Genomic DNA, 20,247 nt, shown 5'->3' on the forward strand with positions numbered 1-20,247 from the left:
GGGTTCTGGTGAGCTAAATTCCGTTTATTTGAAGTGTAACTATAATACATTGTCCTGTATTTCATTCTTACGTCCTTTCACACGGGTTATTTTTCTTGCCCCAATTAGACAATGTTAGGTTGGTGAAAGAGTAACCATGGTTTTCAGACTATGAGTTTTAAATCATTATAACTAGACTCAAACACATCTTTATTAATCAAAATAGGAACCATTACAATCAACACATATTTGCCAACAAGAAGTGTTTATTCCTGTAGCATAAAAATCCGTGGTTCAGGATTTGACGAACTTTTGGAAAGAATTTTCTGCCTCCTGCTGTTTGTGGAAGCATTTTCCCTGAAAAAAATTGTGGAGATGCTTGAAGAAGTGGTAGTCAATTGGCCAGAGGCCAGGTGGATCAGTGGTAAAGAGTCTGCCTGCAAGGCAGGAGACCCGGGTTTGATCCCTGTGTTAGGAATATCCCCCAGAGAAGGAAATGGCAACCCACTCCAGTACTCTTGCCTGGGAAATTCCATGGACAGAGGAGCCTGGCGGGCTACAGTCCATGGGGTCGCAAAGAATTGAACATGACTGAGAGATTAACGCTTTCACTTCAGGTGAATATGGTGGATGAGACAAAATTTTGTAGCCCAATTCGTCCAATCTTTGAAGAGTTGGTTGTGAGACATGCGGCTGGGTGTTGTTGTAGAAAAGAATTGGTCCCTTTCAGTTGACCAATGCTGCCTGTAGACATTGCAGTTTTCGGTGCATCTCACTTGATTTGCTGAGCATACCTCTCAGATGTAATGGTTTTACTGGGATTCAGAAAGCTGTAGTGGGTCAGACCAGCAGCAGCCCACCAAACAGTGACCATGATTTTTTTGGTGCAAGTTTGGCTTTAGGAAGTGCTTTGGAGCTTCTTCTCAGTCCAACCACTGAGCTGGTTATTGCCAGTTGTGACATAAATTTCACTTTTCATCACACATCACAATCCGATTGAGGAATGGTTCACTGTTGTTGCACAGAATAAGAGAAGACATCATTCAAAATGACGACTTTTTCAATTTGCTGTTGACTCATGAAGCACCCACTTACTGAGCTTTTTCATGTTTCCAATTTGTTTCAAATGCCAAATGACCATAGAATGGTTGATGTTGAGTTCCTGGGGCAACTTCTCCTGTAGTTGTAAGAGGATCAGCTTTGATGACCTGCTCAAATGGTCATTGTCAACTTCCGATGGCAGGCCACCGTGGTCCTCATTTCAAGGCTCTCGTCCCTTTTGCAAAACTTCTTGAAACACCACTGCACTGTACATTCATTAGCAGTTCCTGGGCTAAATGTGCTGTTGATGTTGCAAACTGTCTCCACTGCTTTACAACCCAGTTTGAACTTGAATAAGAAAATCGTTCCAATTTGCTTTTTATCTAACATCATTTCCCTAGTCTAAAACAAATATAAAATAAACAGCAAGTAATGTCATTAGCAAAAAAAAAAAAAATGAAAGAAAGCAAGAAATGTGCATTAAAATGATATATAACAGAACTATATTTATTTAAGAATGTATTCCAATATGAAACAGCAAATTTCAACAATGCAAAACAGCAATTACTTTTGAACCAATCTCATATGTGATCAAAATCACAAACAGTCTTCAAGTTTTTTTTCATATTCTCTAGGAGCTCTTAGATTCTAGAAGGGTCCAAAGCCTAGTGCTAAAAGAGACAACTTTTAATACCGTGTTTTACCCTAGACAATAATTCTGGAGACGTCACTTTTCTGTACCACCTCTTACCCCTTGGTCTCCAGGACTGGCCCTTCCATGTCATTGCAAACTGGCCAGGGATTGCAGTGAGATTGTAGCCAGTTGTCATTTAAGAGAGAGAGAGAGAGAGATCTGGGGATATGGAAACAATAAACATTAACAGTTTTTCTGTCTACATTAGTCTTTTGTCTTAAAAGTGTCTGTTTATGGGTACATCTCCAGGTTCTGCTAGTTATTCGATAAAGCTCTCTAATACATCAAACTTTACATGAGGAGATGAATCAGAATCCTGGAGCGGGTAGCTTTCCCTTCTCCAGGGGATCTTCCCAACCCAGGGGTCAAACCCAGGTCTCCCGCATTGCGGGCGGATTCTTTACCCCCTGAGCCACAAGGGAAGTCCTTACTAAAGTTGAAGCATTTCTTTTCATAAATGAATCTCAGCCTATTTGCCATAAAATAAGCAAAGCTGAATTTTTTCCCTGTGAAAGAAACAGCCAGGTTGCTCTGACAAATATTAAAGCGCTCTCAACTGTCCAAATCTAGGGTAAGGAATGGCACTCCCCAGGGTTGTTGTTTTTTTCTTTTTAATTTGAAATAATTTTAGACTTACACAAAAGTTTCAAAAATAGTATGAAGTGTTGTTGCATAACCTTCACCCAGTTCTTCAGATGTTAGCATTTTATGTGAGCACCGTGAGGCGAAAGTGAAAGTGCTAGTTGCTCGGTCATAGCCGACTCTTTGACCCCCCATGGATTGTATTCCACCAGGGTCCTCTGTCCATGGGATTCTCCAGGCAAGAACACTGGAGTGGGTTGCCATTCCCTTCTCCAGGGGATCTTCCCAACCCAGGGATCGAACCCGGGTTTCTTACATGGCAGGCAGATTCTTTACCATCTGAGCCACTGGAGACGCCCCTACTGTTACTAACACCAGGAAACTAATGCTCCTCACTAAAGACAACACCATCAGCTCATCTACAGATGGATTAGACATTCCCAGCTTTCATGCTTACGCTCTGCTTCTGTTCCCGAATCCAATCCAGGGTCCATGCGCTGCATTCGCCATCATGTCTGCTTAGGCACGTCCAACTGTGACAGCTTCTGCTTGTTTTTCCTGACTTTGACCATTTTAAAAAAGATGCTGAGTCTTTATTTTGTAGAATAACCTCTGAACTGGATTTGTCTGAGCTTTTCTTGATGAGATGGAGGTTGTGTCTTTTCAATGAACGTGAACTTGGGCAAACTCTGGGAGATGGTGAGGGCCAGGGAGGCCTGGTGCGCTGCAGTCCGTGGGGTCGTGAAGAGTCAGACGTGACTGCTTGGCGACTGAACAACAGCAAGATGTATTTGGGGGCAGTATTATCATAGAAGTGGTGTTGTGTGCTTCCTCATGCGTCGTATCGGGAGGTGCAGAATGCTGACAGGCCTTCTTACTGGGGATGTTGACTTGAATCCTTTGTTATGACGTTGTCTGCCAGGTCCCTCCAGTGTAAACATTCTCCATGAAGAGCACTGTGCTTCCATTTGTTGGATCCTTTAGCACCCTGCCTGACCCATGCTGGGTGAGCAATAGATGTTAGTTTAAAAAAATGAATTAAAACTAATGCACCAAAATTAGGTTTAGTAGTAGGATTAAATGATTCCACCAAATTTTTCTGACTTTTAATTATTTAATTTGTTTCAGAATTCACCACCAAATTCCAACAAAGTTAAACATGAGACTCTGTATCTAAATCACTGTTCTTTGAAAGGTGCCTAAGCCAACCTAAGCAGTTTTGATATTGGATAGTCTTTCCTGTGCTATTGATGGTGTTTGCTGGTATCATATTTAAAGGTGTTTTGAAATGATTTTTGTATTTTGAATATGAGATGCATACAAATAATTTTTTAAAAAGCATTAAAGTATACAGTAAAAAGCAAATCATTGCTATCTGCTTCTTTGTATCATACCAGAGACAGTCTATGCATATATGTATATATATTTACATGTTTATATGTGTTTCTGTATTTTTGTATTACTTTTTAAACACAAATGACATCATACTCCACATACTGCTCTACATCTTAGTTTTAAGTTAACAATATGCCTTGGAGATCATTCATTATTTATTTATTGAGTTTTACCTCATTCCTTTTAGTGGCCAAATGACATTCTATTGCACTTATACACTATAAATTTTTCATGAGTCTTATTGATTTAAGAGCTTATTTATGGTTGTTTATAATATTTTGTGTTTTAAATAATGGTTCAGTGAATATCTTGGAATATACTTTTGGTCTTTTTTGAACTTTTTCTTATTGATTACTAAAGAGTATATATACAGGAAGTTATCAACTTGGCAATAATATATGTTTCAAATATTCATTTCAGCTTGTTTTATATCATTTAGCATTATGACCTTATTTTACCAAGTTTTCGCTAATAAGAAATTTTCACTTTTTACATGTTAAAACCAATGATTCTTTTATTTTCTGATTTCCAAGTTTGGTTAGCACACAGAAATGCATTCTCTACTCCAAAGCCAAAAAATTATTTTCCCTTGGTGAGTTTATTTGTTTCCATTGAAATAGAAACCTTTAAAATTTCATTTTGCTATAAGAAAGAAAGTAGGAATTTTATTTTATTTTCTCCAGAAGTTTTCACTGTATCAAAAGCATTAATTGATCCATCCCTTACTGAATACATGGGTGCTTTCTGAACTTCAGCAAATTTCCAAAAGAGAAAAGAGTGCCAAGTAGTCACTAAAGTTGACTTAGTCATGTTGCCATTTATTTACCCAGATTGAAAGCATTATTAACTTTTATAAAATGTTTTATTTCCTCTCCCAGGAATGATCCACCCACATGGTGCTAGCAATTAACCAAATCACGGTGCTCTTGAGACTGGAAATTGCTTGTGAAGTTTTGTGGTTGTCATTACAGCTAAGTTGACGTCCATGTCATAGGCTTCATTCTCATCTGGATCAGTCTCAAGTGTGCTCCGTTTTATTGTTATCGTGATCTTTATTTTTTTCTGTAAAGAAAACTAGGCAAATAAGATATTTATCTTCATGTCAAACTATAACGCAGTCTATACCCAGCATGGTCTTTAAAGATAGATAGTGCTTAAAAATGTCTCTACTCTATCTCTGTCTCCCAAGCACACAGCACAGGGGAGAACAATCGTGAAAGGCTACTTCTAAAATGACTTCTAAGGTGCCTCCCCACTGGCATCCACTTCCCTTAGGTGTGGGCTGGACCTAGTCACTTGTTCTAATGAATACTATGGCAGAAGAGATAGTATGTTAGTTCTGAGATAAAAGTATAAAAGCTGAGACTTTTGTCTGACTGGTGGTCTCTTTCTTTTGCTGTCTTGTCTTGCTCATTTTGGTGAGGCAAACTGCCATTTGGAAAAGTCTATGCTGACAAGAAATGAGCAGCCTTTGGATGACAGGTCACAAGGAACTGAATCCTGCCAACAAGCATGTGAGTGAGCTTGGAAATGTATCTTAGCCCCGTTGAACCTTGAGATGACTGTAGCCCCAGCTAACACCCTAATTGCAACCTCAAGAGACACCCCGCAACGGAGCACCCAGCTAAACCCAGATTCCTGATCTGCGGAAGCTGGGACAGTAAAGGTGGTTGGGGTAACTTGTTATGCAGCAATGAATAACTATTACAATGGATAAGAAAATGGGTAATGATAGTAAATAATATTATAATGAATTATTAATATAATAGAATATATTATTAATATAATATATTAATATAATATTAATAATTTAAACTATTAGAATTATATTCTGGGAAAGATTGAATGTAAGAGGAGAAGGGGACAACAGAGGATGAGATGGTTGGATGGCATCACCAACTCAATGGGCGTGAGTTTGAGCAGGCTCTGGGAGGTGGTGATGGACAGGGAGGCCTGGCGTGCTGCAGTCCGTGGGGTCACAAAGAGTCAGACACGACTGAGTGACTGAATTGAACTGAACTGAACAATGATATAAAAGAATACAATGTAAATTGTAATATTAGAAACCTTATTATTAGTGAGTTTCATATGTTGAAATCACTATTCTAAGAATAGTTAGCATATTATTCTATTTAATAGCCTGTTATGAATCTCATAACCCATGAGAGAGTTAATACATTTATTTGTATTTTATAAGATGAGGAAGCAGAAGTACTGAGATATATGTCTGTGTGTTAGTTGGTTAGTCATGTCTGACTCTTTGCAACCCACAGACTATAGCCCACCAGGCTCCTCTGTCCCTGGGATTCTCCAGGCAAGAATACTGCAGTGGGTTGCCATTTCCTTCCCCAACTGAGGTATACAGAAGTAAGATTTGAATTCAAAGACCACGCTCTGAACCACTGTGTCATAAGGTTGCAAAGACAAAAAAAGCAGTTTCACTCTGCCAGCATCCCTGGGGTTCCAAGAACATGATGTCTTTGCATAGCAGAGTCCTGCTCCCATCACCCATGGAGAGGTTTGACGTGACTTTGGCCTTGGTCTGTAGATAGAGTAAATTCATCCTGAGCTGCCTGCAGGTGTGTCTCACCAGGCACAGGGCAGGTATGAAACAGGCATCTCTGAAACGCACGGATGAACACGTGGTTGCATATTTCATCTTTGCCACTGAGTGACGGTGCCGCTATCACAGCTGGTAGCATGGAAGGAGTGTGGGAGCTGGTGATGCGTTGGATGTGCAAATTCCTCCAGCACAGGGGAGTTTACTCATCTATGCCTCCTTACAATGATTTCTTTGCATGGATCTATCTCTAGGCTCTGCTTATGACAGAAAAATATATGAAGACCATTTATCATCTTATATTTTTACTCCATTGCCATTACAGAAGAGGATAATGACTGCAATTTCAGATCCTTTGAACTGAGAGGCAGAGAAAAGTTTTTTTCATCTAAATGATGCTTTTTCTGCCATATACTGCTTGTGGGAGTACAACTCAGACAATCCTCTGTGAAGGAAAATCTTGCAGTATATATCAGAGCCACAAATGCACAGATCTTTTGATCCAGCAATTCTCCTTCAAGTAATGTATTCTATGTAGATTTATACATGTGAGAAATGATAATATTTGGGGGAACAAAAGAATAGAAGCAACTTAATTGCCCATCAGTAAGAAGCAGGTTTGAATAAATTATGGTATATCCATCCTTATAAGAGAATACTATGTAACTAAAACAAAACAAAGAGAACTCTAGATGTGTTGATTTGGAATTATTTCCAAAATACATTAAGTATACAAATTAAAAAGAAGAGTACTTTTGTACTAAATTTGTGTTAATAAAAATAGATTGTATATATAGGAGGATTAGAAAGTTTAAAGACAAATTCTTTGACCGTCTTCCCTTGAAAAGGCAGAGCATAATTCTCTTTGAGAGTGGGAATACATTAGTTACTTGGTTTTACAAATATAAAGTAAGTTTAGACTAATATTTGAGAAGCTGAAAACTCTGAGAACCTCTAGGGAAGAGACCTCGGTCATCCAGCACATGGGGAGAACGTGCACGTCTCTTACATACACTCTTCGAGCCTCTTGGATTTTGTGATCACCTGTTTAAAAATAAAATACAAACAAGCACTAAGCTAGGGACTCTACATTTCATAAGATAAAGTGATATAAACCATTTTTTACTTTCAAATATATCTATAAATTCCTATAGGTAGTTCACCGTCTTAGAACAGGTTGGCCAAACGCTTCTGTTGAAATCCGAAGGGACTAATGTTGGTGGAAACCATCCAGGGAAAGAGATGTTTGGAAAATACTACCATCACTTCTTAGGTTCCGATAAGGAAGGAATAGAGCTACTGCAGGGAGGAAGGACTGGTGGAAAGAGTGGTGAGGGGGTCTTACCTTGCTGGCTGTTGGCCCCCGAGATGTGGGCAGCCGTCCACCAGGGTTACTGAAGTTGGTATGGCCGGCAGATGGGACCCCTGGCATACCAGAGGCGGGGCTTCAAGACAGCCTGGTCACCCTGAAAAGACTTGGTGGGAAGCACTGAGCTGGGGTAACCGGGCCAAGTGTGGGGAAGCTGGCAACAGAAGTGCAGAGGGAGAAACAGCAGCTGCATACCCTCGTCACGGGTGGCAACAAGCTATTAAGGAACAGATTTTCTTTCTATTTGTTCCTGTTGGACACATGTAACCCATTTGCTTTGCAAAGCAATTTTAGAGTGTTATTTACGGTAAGATATAAGGCTTAGTCCCTCCGTTGTGTTCGATTCTTTGGACCCTCTGGACTCTCACCGGTAGCCCATCAGGCTCCATTGTCCATGGGATTCTCCAGGCAAGTGCACTGGAGTGGGTTGCCATGGTGCCTTATGGTAAAAAGTCTCTCCCAAATTCACACGTGGATTTAAAGCTATTCCAATCTGAAAATGGTGCATTTGTTTTTAGAGATATCTGTCCCTCCATTTGTAATTTCAGAGCAATGAAATCTTCCTCGTAGGCTTCTTAAATGGGTTTAATGAAACAAGACCTCAGCTAACTGAGGGCTGGACTTGTCCCCCTCCCCTCCGTAGCCCCGGCACCCTCGTTTCCTCTCCTCTGCCCCTCACGGCCGGCCTGCCTACCGTGCAGCACAGCGATCTCGGTGCTTCATTCTATTAAGTGCCCAGTGTTGTGTGAAGGAATCCTGGAAGGTGAATCATACTCAGTTTGTGGGGTTTGTGAGGGCATCCTCACGGGTCATCTGGAGGAAGGTTCATACAACTGACTCAAGGCGGCACAGTTAGCAATAGGCAGCGTCAGGAGACAAAGTCAGGCTTCTGGTCTCCACCTCCTGCTCCTCTGTTGTCCTGGATGAGGGCATCTGGAGGTTGCCTAGGCAACTGCAGACAGAACTGGAATGCCTTTGCTTAGGACTGCACCCTTAGCTGTGTTTTTCTGTGGAGGCATCACAGTGAGGTGGGTTAAGCACTTATGCTTTGGAGTTAGACATCTGGGTTCAAATTCAAGTCCAACCATTTAATATTGGTTAACATTATGCAAGTAAGTTAACCTTTCTGCGCTTCCATTGAAAATAGGATCATAGGGTCGTAGGGAGAAATGAATGAAGCAAAACACAGGAAGTCTTAGAAAAATACTAGACACATGGTTCAATTAACATTCAATTAATGTTGTCTATTTCTTTTTATAATAGCTTATAATGAAATTCACAAACACCATCTCACTAATCTTAACAGTACCTCTGTAGGTAAATAATTTATAGCTCAATTTTACGCCTAAAGAAATTGTGACTTAAGCTTGCTGTAAATAATAATAATGATAATAACAAGTGCCAGTTTCTTACTTAAAATGTACTTGGTAGTTTACATATGTTAACCCTTTCAGTCCTCACAATATCTATAGGGGAGGTAATATTCTTATTGCCATTTTACAGATTGGGAAAGTGGGGCACAAGTTAACTATTTTAGTCAAGGTCACTTAGCAAATGAGTAATCATAGCCAGAATGTAAATCCAGAAAATCTGGATTTGGAGCCCCTACTGTGTTTACAGCCCTATCTGACTTCCCTCAGGTGTAGACACCTGTTGTGGTCACTGCCCTATCTGAGTTCCCTCGGGGGTAGACAGTAAGACCAAAGGAGATGCTCCCATGCAGATCCAGCAATTACACTGTCAGAACAGTCAGCAAACTGGGCTCCAAAAGAGAAGTAACCATCATGACTCTATGAATCCATGTTCCTATTTTGTGAGTCTTTGTTGAATGATTGGACACTAATACATTTTTTTTAATTTTATTTATTTTTAATTGGAAGATAACTGCTTTAAAATATTGTGTTGCTTTCCTCTGTACAACAATGTGAATACACTATGTGAGCATGCGTGCTAAATCGCTTTGGTTGTGTTCAGCTCTTTTTGACCCTATGGACTGTAGACAACCAGGCTCCTCTGTCCATGGGATTCTCCAGGAAAGAATACTGGTGTGGGTTGCCATGCCCTCCTCCAGGAGATCTTTTTGACTCAGGGATGGAACCCACATCTCTTACATCTCCTGCCTTGGCAGGTGGGTTTTTTACCACTAGCACCAAATGGGAATCAGTTATAAGCATGCATATATCCTCTCCCTTGTGAGCCTCCCTCCCTCTCCCCCAACCTTCTCCTCTAGGTTATCAGAGAGCACCAAGCTGAGTTCCTTGTGCAATACCGCTGCTTTCTGCTCGCTATCCATTTTGCACATGGAGGATTAGTGTGTTATTTGCTCAGTCATGTCTGACTCTTTGCGACCTCATGGACTATATCCGCCAGGGCTCCTCTCTCCATGGATTAGACACTAACAAATTTTGATGAACTATCAGAACAATCACTTAGTAAAACCTGGATTTCCTCTTGGTCAGACAAGTTTTAAGAAACTGAATTAAGGCCAAAAACAGCAAGGTGTTTATGACTAATTTTACCATTACTTGGATTTTATTTTTTTTTATAGCTCAGATGCATTCTGTGGAGATAGAATAAAAAGGATTTGGATAGGAATCAGCAGTTCTTGTTACAGAAAACCTTTAGGGACCAGACACTCTGAGCTAAGAGATGTTGTCCATGGCAGTTGTTTAAACTTGCAAATTATTTTACATGTAAAAATCTGAACCATGATCTCAAACAGGTATAAATTAATTAAAGGCATCCCTTAAATTTAGTCACGTGATATGTGTGTATCCTGTGTAAATGTGTAGACACATCCATACCTGTATACAGGGATATGCACAAACACAATTCTGAAGTTAGAATGACGTTTGGAAGAAGTACATTAAACAACATGTATAAGCATTAAATGTATCTTAATGACAGCCTGGTGACCAATATTTAAAACCAAAATGGTTGTTTTCTATTTATTCTCTAGATGAATTGTTCCTGGTAAAGTGATTACTGCATAAACTTTTATGTAAAATCAAAACCTATACTGTCTTATATTTTGAGATCTCCTGGCCTGTGGAAATTTCTGAAAAAGAAGGAAAGATGGCAAATGGTCAAGTCCCTGGTGAGGCAGAGAAGTATGCAGCGGCTTCCATCTACCAAGACAGCCTTCCTGATCTACGGGGAGATCTTGACATTTTTTTTAATGATTGATCGCAGCTAAGAAGCTGCTCACGGGGCAGGCAGAATCAGGACTACAGTCCGTCCTGTGGTAGAGCAGGTCTGCACAGTCCCCTGCAGGGTGACGTGAATCCCCTTCGGCAGGATTTGCCTTTACTCTTTAATTAGGCTCGGCTCCCACCTACTGTCGCCCTAGGCTGGCTGGTGGGCTAGTCCCTCCGCGTATTGCTCTGTCAGGCTGTAGGAGTCCTTGTAACTCCTTTAGGAGTTAAAACCACCAGCAGAATAACAGAGCAGGGTGGGGAAATGGAAGAAGAGACAGGGAAGCAATATCTTCAAGCTTAGTCATGGGAACAAGTAAATGCAACGATCCTGGGTCTTATTCCAGGGGATAGGCCTTTTGAAACAGATTTATCAATCTTAGGCCAGGTTATAAGCCAGCCTGTGGATTTACTTTCCAATCCATTCACTTCCTTTCATGCATTGCCATTGTAAGTTAGTACTTTTTGAAGTAGAACAGCATACTACAACAAATATTAATTTTATCAGATAACTCTTTCTTAGGCCTCACTCACTAGCTTATTTTCCTAGGCATCTATCTGTAAGTTGGTGTCACCCACGAGACAATGACATTTTTGAGGACAGTTTCTCCATCACACCTAGTCCAAGGCCAGGCTTTCAGAAGAGTCTGTAAACGCTTACGGACAAAGCAGTGAGTGACAAAGAAGCAATAACTTTGTGAAAGTTGATTGAACAAGGGATTTGGGCTTGGGGTAGTAAAATGGTGAAGGAGTAGCAAGGTTTGTTTACATGGTCTTCTTGGTCCTCAGTTCCCTGTCTTCAGTGATAAGGATGACTTCTACTCTCCTAGTAGAGGGAAGGTATCTTTCACATGGCAGATTTATCCCTGGCTTCCTAGGGGTCAAAGGAGGGTCAGAGTGTTATTTTTGCATTGGCTGTTTTTCAAGTACCTTTAATAATTTAATCAATATGCCAAAGTGTCATACTTTAGGATGATGTATTTTGAACCCCTACAAACTCTTCACTAGAAAACATAGACCCCTTGCCTCAGAAATCCTCATCTTACGCTTTCTACCAATTCTAAACTGTTATATCACAATCCTTACCCAATCCTAATAAAGCACCACCCCACCCCCGATATACCTGCCTTAAATCAAGCTTCCAAATTCCAATAAATCCCAACCTTGCCTTCCTCATCAGAGGCACTGGTGCAGTTTGGTCAAGCTGGTGATGCCTCTTCCCAATAAACTAAATACACTTACTTTGGTCTTGTCAGCAGGTTTGTGTTGGTGATATCTGGGGTGCAGAATTCAATACATGTGGAATAGCATTGGGCACAGAGTAGGCAACTCAATAAATTTTTGTTGAATGAATGAGTGGATGGTGCATAATCATACATGAAGGGATTTAAAAAGCTCTATTAGGCCAAAATCAGAATGGAATCAGTCCATGTAAATCTCTCTGTAAGCATGACTAAATCTGGGAGTAGAGACATGTTACAGTATAAGCATTGACATGTTACTGGGTAACTTCTTAGCCAGAGTTGGTATATTTACCATATCTTCTTGACCTTAAGTTACTTTCTGAGAGTTTGAGCCAAACGAAACATGTCACTGGTTCATCAAAAAGCATGAATATTTTTGGACCTCCCTTCCTTTAAAAAGTGCCTGAGGTGACAAAAGGGATCCTAGTTTATTCATCATTGAAAAATGCCTGTCTATTGATTTACTTCAGGTTTTCACAGAAGACATTTTGATTCCCTTCACTGTTTTTTTGTTTTTTTTTTTCACCCCCAGGAAAATTAAGTTTTCCTGGAGGGTTTTCCAAGCTCCAATAAGGCTTTCCTTGTTTTATCTTTAGGGCACTCAGATGACAATGAGAAGCCAGCCTATCTGGTTTTACACAGCAGTCACTCCCGTTTGTAATTCAACCCATAGCTGTTTACAGCCAGCTGGTAGAACTCTCAACCATATGCATTATTTAATAGAGGGGAAAGAAAAAGAGCCATTTTATAATTAAGAATTTAAATATGGGCAAGTTCCACTGCCCATTCAGCTAGAATAGCAATCAGAGAGGTATGTAACTATAATCTCAGAGGCTAAGTTGACTTGCTAAATTCGAACAGTCATGCTAATTCCCAAATATAAGTAATAAAAGTGGTGAATATGTACATAGTGCTAATTCAGTTCAGTTCAGTCGCTCAGTCGTGTCTGACTCTCTGCGACCCCATGAATCGCAGCACGCCAGGCCTCCCCGTCCATCAGCAACTCCCGGAGTCCACCCAAACTCATGTCCATCGAGTCGGTGATGCTGCCATCCAGCCATCTCATCTCATCTCATCCTCTGTCGTCCCCTTCTCCTCCTGCCCCCAATCCTTCCCAGCATCAGACTCTTTTCCAGTGAGTCAACTCTTCGCATCAGGTGGCCATAGTATTGGAGTTTCAGCTTCAACATCAGTCCTTCCAATGAACGCCCAGGACTGATCTCCTTTAGGATGGACTGGTTGGGTCTGCTTGCTGTCCAAGGGACTCTCAAGAGTCTTCTCTATAGTGCTAATTAGGTGTCAAAAATTGTAGTAGGTAGGTAGGTGTTAACCTACACGGCAAAGTGTGTAGGAATGAATCACAGGCCTAATTTATAGTTTGCAGTTCAAGGGCAGCGGTCACCAGCCAGGACTGCAGGAGGCCAGCGGGACAGACTGCCCGGGCCTGGCTGACCCACAGCCAACCTGACGCTCTGCCGGGCTGCGGACGTCCCCGAACGGGGAGCAGGGCCTGCTCTCCCTGAATATGCTTCTTTGGCCTAAGGATTCTTTTCCGCTGGTAACTGTTAAGAAACTGCTGACCCAGGAGGAGCTCTGAAGGCAGAGTAAAACCTAGCTTTTTCGTAAAGGAAATTTACATTTGTAAAAGACATTTATGTTAGAAAGGGGGCCGTAGCAGGAGAAGGCCACTATCAGAGATAAGTTGACCAGGGGGACTTCTCCAGGGAACCTTGGTATACCCAGTGCGCCCTCTTCCCCCTTGCAGGTCGCTCCTCTTCCTCGTTTGTCGCTCTGGGCCCTAGCGCTCTCCGTAGCTCTGGACGGTGTCCGCGTGCGTCTGCGCTCACTTGCTTCAGCCGTGCGTGACTTTTTGCCGCACTCTGCACCAGAGCCCGCCAGGCTCCTCTGTCTGTGGGAGTCGCTAGGCTAGAATCCTGGAGTGGGTTACCATGCCCTCCAGGGGGTCTCCCTGACCCAGGGATCCAACCCGCGTCTCTTATGTCTCCTGCATTGGCAGGTGGGTTCTTTACCACTAGTCCCCCTGGGCAGCCCTGGATGGTGTACAAGCCTCAAATATCTGCCACCTTTAGAGTGTCATATCTTGTGGGGCTCCCATTTATCTGTGCATTATTACATTTTTCCCCTCCTGTTAATTTGTCTTTTATTACAGGGGGATTCTCACCCCAAAACTGGAAAGACTGGACAGAAATTTATTTTTCTTCTCTTACAAACCATATTTTTGTCTCTGAGTTCAGTTCAGTTCAGTCCCTCAGTCGCGTCCGACTCTTTGCGACCCCATGGACTGCAGCACACCGGGCCTCCCTGTCCATCACCAACTCCTGGAGTTTACCCAAACCCATGTCCATTGAGTCGGTGATGCCATCCAACCATCTCATCCTCTGTCATCCCCTTCTCTTCTCGCATTCAATCTTTCCTAGCATCAGGGTCTTTTCAAATGAGTCAGGTCGCTGAGACTTTCTGCATAAAGCACAGCAGATGGAACCTACTTCTTAAAAAATATTTTCTATGAATCATTGCAGCAACTATAACCTGGAGGAAAGCTACAGGGTACAAATGAAAGCATTCACTTTCTGTGGCTGCAAGCAAATTAATCCTACAGACCACTTTTACAAGACAAAAACAACATTATTAAATTATTAGCTGCTTTAGAACTGACTGTACTGGCAAAGGATTAAGCTGCCTCAAAATTTCCTATGACACTCTGACAGCCATTGTTATTTGAATATCCTTAGAATTCATGGGAGCTAAAGGGAGCAGTGAAAACTCTAATTGGTTTCTATTACTATTAATAAAAAAAGACCGAAAAAATTATTCCCCACCCCCACCAACTTGAATAAGACACAGTCCCATATCACCTTGAAAAGCTGATTTCAAAGAGAATTGTGACTCACTTCCGGCATGCATTTTAAACACGTCAAGATAACAGTCAGAATGGAGACTCCTTAGCTGTTACTTTTCACCAGTTGATGGGTTACAGTTGGCTTCAATGATCTGAGGTGAGAGAGGAAGAAGGGAACAAATGTGCCCTTGCTCCTATGTGGATGTACTTAACAATCTCTCTCTCTCAAAATAAATAAATTAAAAACCTAAATATTGTTGACTGAAAAAACACACAATGTAAGAGTGGTGAATTAAGTTCTATCTGGGGCAAAATGAAAACTGTATTCCAGGAAATATAGTTCAGATAGCTCTGAGAAATCGCTCCAAAAAGGGAGGAGGAAAGATCAGTATATACGTGATTTTGGTGATGGGTGAGTACATACAATCAAACATATATATATATATATATATATATTTTTGCAGAAGGCTGCTGCTAGCCTCATGACTGTTACTGCAATTCATGAGGAGCATACATCACTGTCAAAGATTTTAGTGCTTTTCTAGATATGAGGAGATGCAAGAATTGGGCTCATAAAAATCTCCTCCTGAAAATATTTAACTGAAAACCTTTTCTGCCAGTTTTTCCCAGAGCCCAAACTTCCTCACTCTGGGGAGGAGGAGCTGATGATGGAGTCATGAGGTCTATTCAAGAAAGACAAAGGAATTTTCTCCCCCTTCCCACTTTTACTTTGATTGGAAAACTGTAGCCCAGTAAGTTCTCAGGGTGGGGCACCCTTCACCCAACTGCTTGTAAGCCTCACAGGCATCCTGTTCTAATAAGTCACTTCTTACCTATCGCTTTGCCTCTCTCTGAATTCTTTTCTGTGCTAAGACTTACAGGACTATGCTATTGGAGCTCTTTGGAACCCCCGAAATGACACCCAAATGTTTTCAATGTGACATTTGTATAAGACATTGTATGGAGAAAATCCAGACTCTAGGTTGAGCAATTAGGTAAGGGGATCTATAAATATGACAAATTATGATGTCCTTAAGTTGCATAGTTTACAAAAGGGAAGTCAATAATGTGCCTCTGTTTGGTAGATCTAGATAAATGGATGATGGTAAATGAGATGCACAGCAAGATTCAAATGACATTGCAATTTAATACACAAATGTTTCATAATGATTTTTTTCTATCATTTCCACTGCATCTCAGAGGAATTGTAAAACAGGAATAGAATCTTAAGACTCTCTGAAATCTTTGTGATCTGAAATCTCACCTTCAGATAAAAATTTAGAGGAGAAATGAACATTCCACTTAGCATTCTGTCTCCATCTCTAACAGCCTGTAACCTGAAGCAGGATGTTTAATAAAGCGTGTCGCTTTTCAGCCACCATGATTCTATGGTACAATATACCTTTTGCAGATTGCTTGGTACTTACTAGGCAGTATGCTCAGTGCTCTACACAGCATCCCAGAGCCACTTCACCCGGCCGTGAACTTAGCCTAACCTTATGCTACAGCCTGGAATTTCCCTGGAGGAGGACACGGCAACCCACTTCAGTATTCCTGTCTGGAAAATCCCATGGATAGAGGAGCCTGGAGGGCTACAGTCCATGGGGTCGCAAAGAGTCAGACGGGTCTTAGTGACTGAGCACTCACACCTGCGCAGCCTGGGGTTTACTTTCATATTGAGAGACTAGAATGTATCGCTAATTTTAATGGCTAAAAATGGTGTCAATTTTCTTCATCCACAACTTCTGTATTAGGAGCTCTCAAGCTTTTGGGCTTTAGGACTCCATTTATGCAAAAATTGTTAAGAACCGCCCCCATATAATTAATATCCAACATATGTAAACAGCTCATACAACTCAACATCAAAAAACAAACAATCTGATGTAAAAATGGACAGGAGGGATTTCCCTGGCAGTGAAAATTTACCTTATTAGAAACTAAAGCTAAGAACTTTTAAAATTATGAATTTATTAATTTGTTTAAATGCAAAAGGTCCATTACATAAAAGACATACTTTTATGAAAAATGATTTTCTAAGTAAAAAAATCCAGGGAGGAAAGTGTAAGGGGGATTTTTACAAATCTCTGTAGCATCTGGCTCTGTAGATGACAGCTGAATTCTCATGTCTACTTCTTCATTTGGTCTGTTGTAACATTACATATGGAACCTCTGGAAAACGCCACGCTAAACTCATAAAAGAATGAGAGTGCAAAAGAAAACTAACTTCTTAGTGTCAGATGAAAGTGCTTTGACCTCTCAGAGCCCCAAAAGGGTTTTGGAGAATTCCCTTTGCAGCTACTATTCTATATGATGGAGTAGTTACTCTATAAGTTGTAAGGATTTACTTTATATATATATATATTTATATATAACATATATTTAATTATATAATGTATTATAGATGTATTATATATTTATATATATTAATTATATATATAATTATATATATTATTATACAATGTATTATAATTTAATATTATATAATGTTAATTATATAATTATATTATAGAATATATTATATAATATAAATATAATAATTCTTTATTATATTTATATTTCTATAAATATATGTGAATATATATGTTATTTATATGCTATAAATATTTATAATTTATATATAATATTGTATTTAATACATAATATATGTATTTATATAATAGATATATGTATATTATAGATATATAGATAAATAGATATATTTATATAATGTAGATATGTGTATTTAATAATTAATGTTATATAATATATAAATATATTTAATAATATCATATAATATTAATTATTATATATCATATATTATTATATATGTAAAATATATAATATATAAATATAATATATAATTTATAAATAATAATATTATAATAATATATAATCATATAATTATATATTTAATATATTATATATAAATAATATATAATATATATAATTTATATAATATAAAGATATATAATTGTATAATATATATTTTACATATAATTATATATATAATATAATATATATTATGTTATATATAGTATATATAAATATAATATAATATTGTTGTCAAGACCTCTTTCAATGAATGACCCAAAACTGATTAATGCTCAGCTCTTTAAGAAAGTAAGTCTTTTCTTCCCTCAGATTCAGGGCATTATTTGCAATGGGAACAGTCCTTCAGTTTTGGCAAGATGTTTCTAGCACATGAAGTCTTCAAACTCATCTATTACCTCGCAGAGAAAAGCTTCCGTTGACTTGGTTGGAGTTTCTACCTTTATCATATACATGGACAGTGACTGTAAACTTTTACATTCCTCTCAAAGAGGAAGAAGGGGCAAGGAAAAAGCATTTCAAAGCAAATCTGAACTGAAAAACAAGAAGAAAGCTAAGGAGCAAATAGAATAAGAGAAAAACCAAGCAACATCTTTTGCAGTTTCAAACGCTCCAAATTCCAGCAGCCAGAACATTCCAGCAATCATCATATCTGTAGAACCAAGTGCAGTAATTATGACTTTATGTAATGACGGCTCTGAGCACTACCGTGAAACCCCCAGCACATACCATGTCTACTTTGGCTTTGAAGACTTTGGTTGAAGCATTCCCGACTTCCATCCTGATAACACATTACTAAAGAATGGGTATCTGTTTTTGGATTTTTCTCAGTACAGGCATAGAAAAAGAAATCTAAATGGAAGGAACAGAAGGACCAGGGTGGGCAGATGGGGTTACTGAATGTGAAGAAAGAGCACAGAACTCTTGAGTGCAGGCAACCTACTTAGACTCAGTCTGAGGTAATGGCAGCAACTTCCTCTGAGGACAAAAATACACAAAGAATTACTAGGTGCTGGAAGAAGAGGTGTGAGGCAAGCTGTGAAAATAGCACATTTACAGGGAGACTGCTGTGATTTGCCATCTTAATTAAGCATATTTTCTGCTTTTATGAAGAGCTAGATTTGCTTTTATTATTGCAGTTGAATGGATTTTTATGAAACCTGGACTAAATAAAATGCATCTAATTCATTTATGATCAAAACAAAGCCATCCCTTTAAGAGAATGCTTATTTTCTCTAGTAGGGTTTCCTCTTCTTTGTCAATATTTGTTATTCCAATCAGACAATTAAGTGACTGTAGAGCACCCAAGTAAATATATTTTGCTAACTCTTATCAATTAGGTGATCATTTATTTAATGTTCTACATAAACAAGCCTATCTTATACTCCCATTACACATGATAGTTAGCTCTACCAGCACTTACCATGTATGTTGCAATTATTTGTTACACCTGGCTTTGACTCCTATTAGACTGTGAACTCCACGGGTAAGCAGGTCCTCATGTCTAGAAGGGCCAATACTTATCGAGTGTTCAATTATCTGCCAGATTTTGTTTTGTGAAAGATGAGTTATTTAGTTTTCCTCACAAAACCTTATGACATGGATACTGTCAGTATTTTCATTTTAACAATAAGGACATTTAAACTCAGAGACATTCACTTGTTTGAGTTCACAAAAGAAGCTAGGAAGTAGAAGCCTTAAATATAAAACCAGGCAACCTGACCCCAGGGAGCTCGGTCTTAATCACTATGCTGTGTTGGCAGTGAAGACTCTATGTTGATTATATAACCAAAAATATTGAAAGAGTTAATGTTTACTACATGCTTACTATGTGCGGGGAAATTACACATAGCCTTTTTTATGTGTTACCTTTTAGCAATCCTATGAAGTAAATATGAATATTATCCCTCATTTATGGAGCAAATATGATACGTGACAGAGCAGAATGAGAAGCCTGAGTCTCTGGCTCCAGAGTTCTCAGCCACTTACGGTTGTACGACTACCCGCACTCACAGCACTAGGGCGCAGAGACACACAACACAGCAAGTTGGTCCTCCCTCGAGACACCAGGACTGTAAGAGACTCTGGGGTATTTAAGACCGGCCCTCTCGTGAGCTCCTCCTTATAGCCGAGCCTGTGCCGTGTTCTCATCATACATGTTGCAGAGTCTTATTTTTGGCTGCCTCTCACGGCTTGCAGGGTCTTAATTTCCCAACCAGGGATAGAACCTGGGCTATGGTACAGAAAGCCCAGACTCCTGGTCACCTGGCCACCAGGGAACTCCCCACACCCACGTGTGGTCCTAACTGCACCCCAATGGGAAGATATTAGCACCTGCATTCACAGCTGAGCTTCTGCTGGAGTTAAGAGTTGAGCCTTGTTTTACTTCTTGGCAAAGAAGCAAAAGAGAGACATGGATCTGATTTTTGTTTCCTGACAAAAGGAAATATATCTGAAAAGATATATGTTTTTATTGGCCCTGCATTCAAGAAATATATCTTTAAAATAAATATGTTTTCTC

At 39.6% G+C, this 20,247-nt stretch overlaps 1 protein-coding gene and 1 long non-coding RNA gene across 7 annotated transcripts in view; one reads left to right on the top strand and one right to left on the bottom strand.

Moving 5' to 3' along the window:
• Positions 1–4,488: 4,488 nt before the first annotated feature.
• Positions 4,489–8,541, bottom strand: LOC145508974 (uncharacterized). Its single transcript, XR_014055751.1, has 4 exons — positions 8,315–8,541; positions 7,597–7,774; positions 7,204–7,295; positions 4,489–4,753 (listed from the first exon to the last, which is right to left on the bottom strand). It is a non-coding gene; the product is annotated as an uncharacterized LOC145508974 (long non-coding RNA).
• Positions 8,542–8,576: 35 nt separating this feature from the next.
• LOC145508976 (uncharacterized) overlaps positions 8,577–20,247 on the top strand; it is a 70,822-nt gene continuing 59,151 nt past the window's right edge. For 2 of the 6 annotated variants that reach the window (XR_014055754.1, XM_081496790.1), the window contains exons 1-2: positions 8,577–8,648; positions 18,039–18,532. The gene's annotated coding sequence lies outside the window, so the exon portion shown is untranslated. The remainder of the gene's footprint in view (positions 8,649–18,038; positions 18,533–20,247) is intronic. The other 4 variants (XR_014055753.1, XR_014055755.1, XR_014055757.1 and 1 more) reach the window with 4 other exon arrangements.

This window comes from Giraffa tippelskirchi, chromosome 6 (assembly GCF_054371585.1).
Source record: "Giraffa tippelskirchi isolate mGirTip1 chromosome 6, T2T-mGirTip1v1.2.pri, whole genome shotgun sequence".
In the NCBI taxonomy this organism is placed as follows: Eukaryota; Metazoa; Chordata; class Mammalia; order Artiodactyla; family Giraffidae; genus Giraffa; species Giraffa tippelskirchi.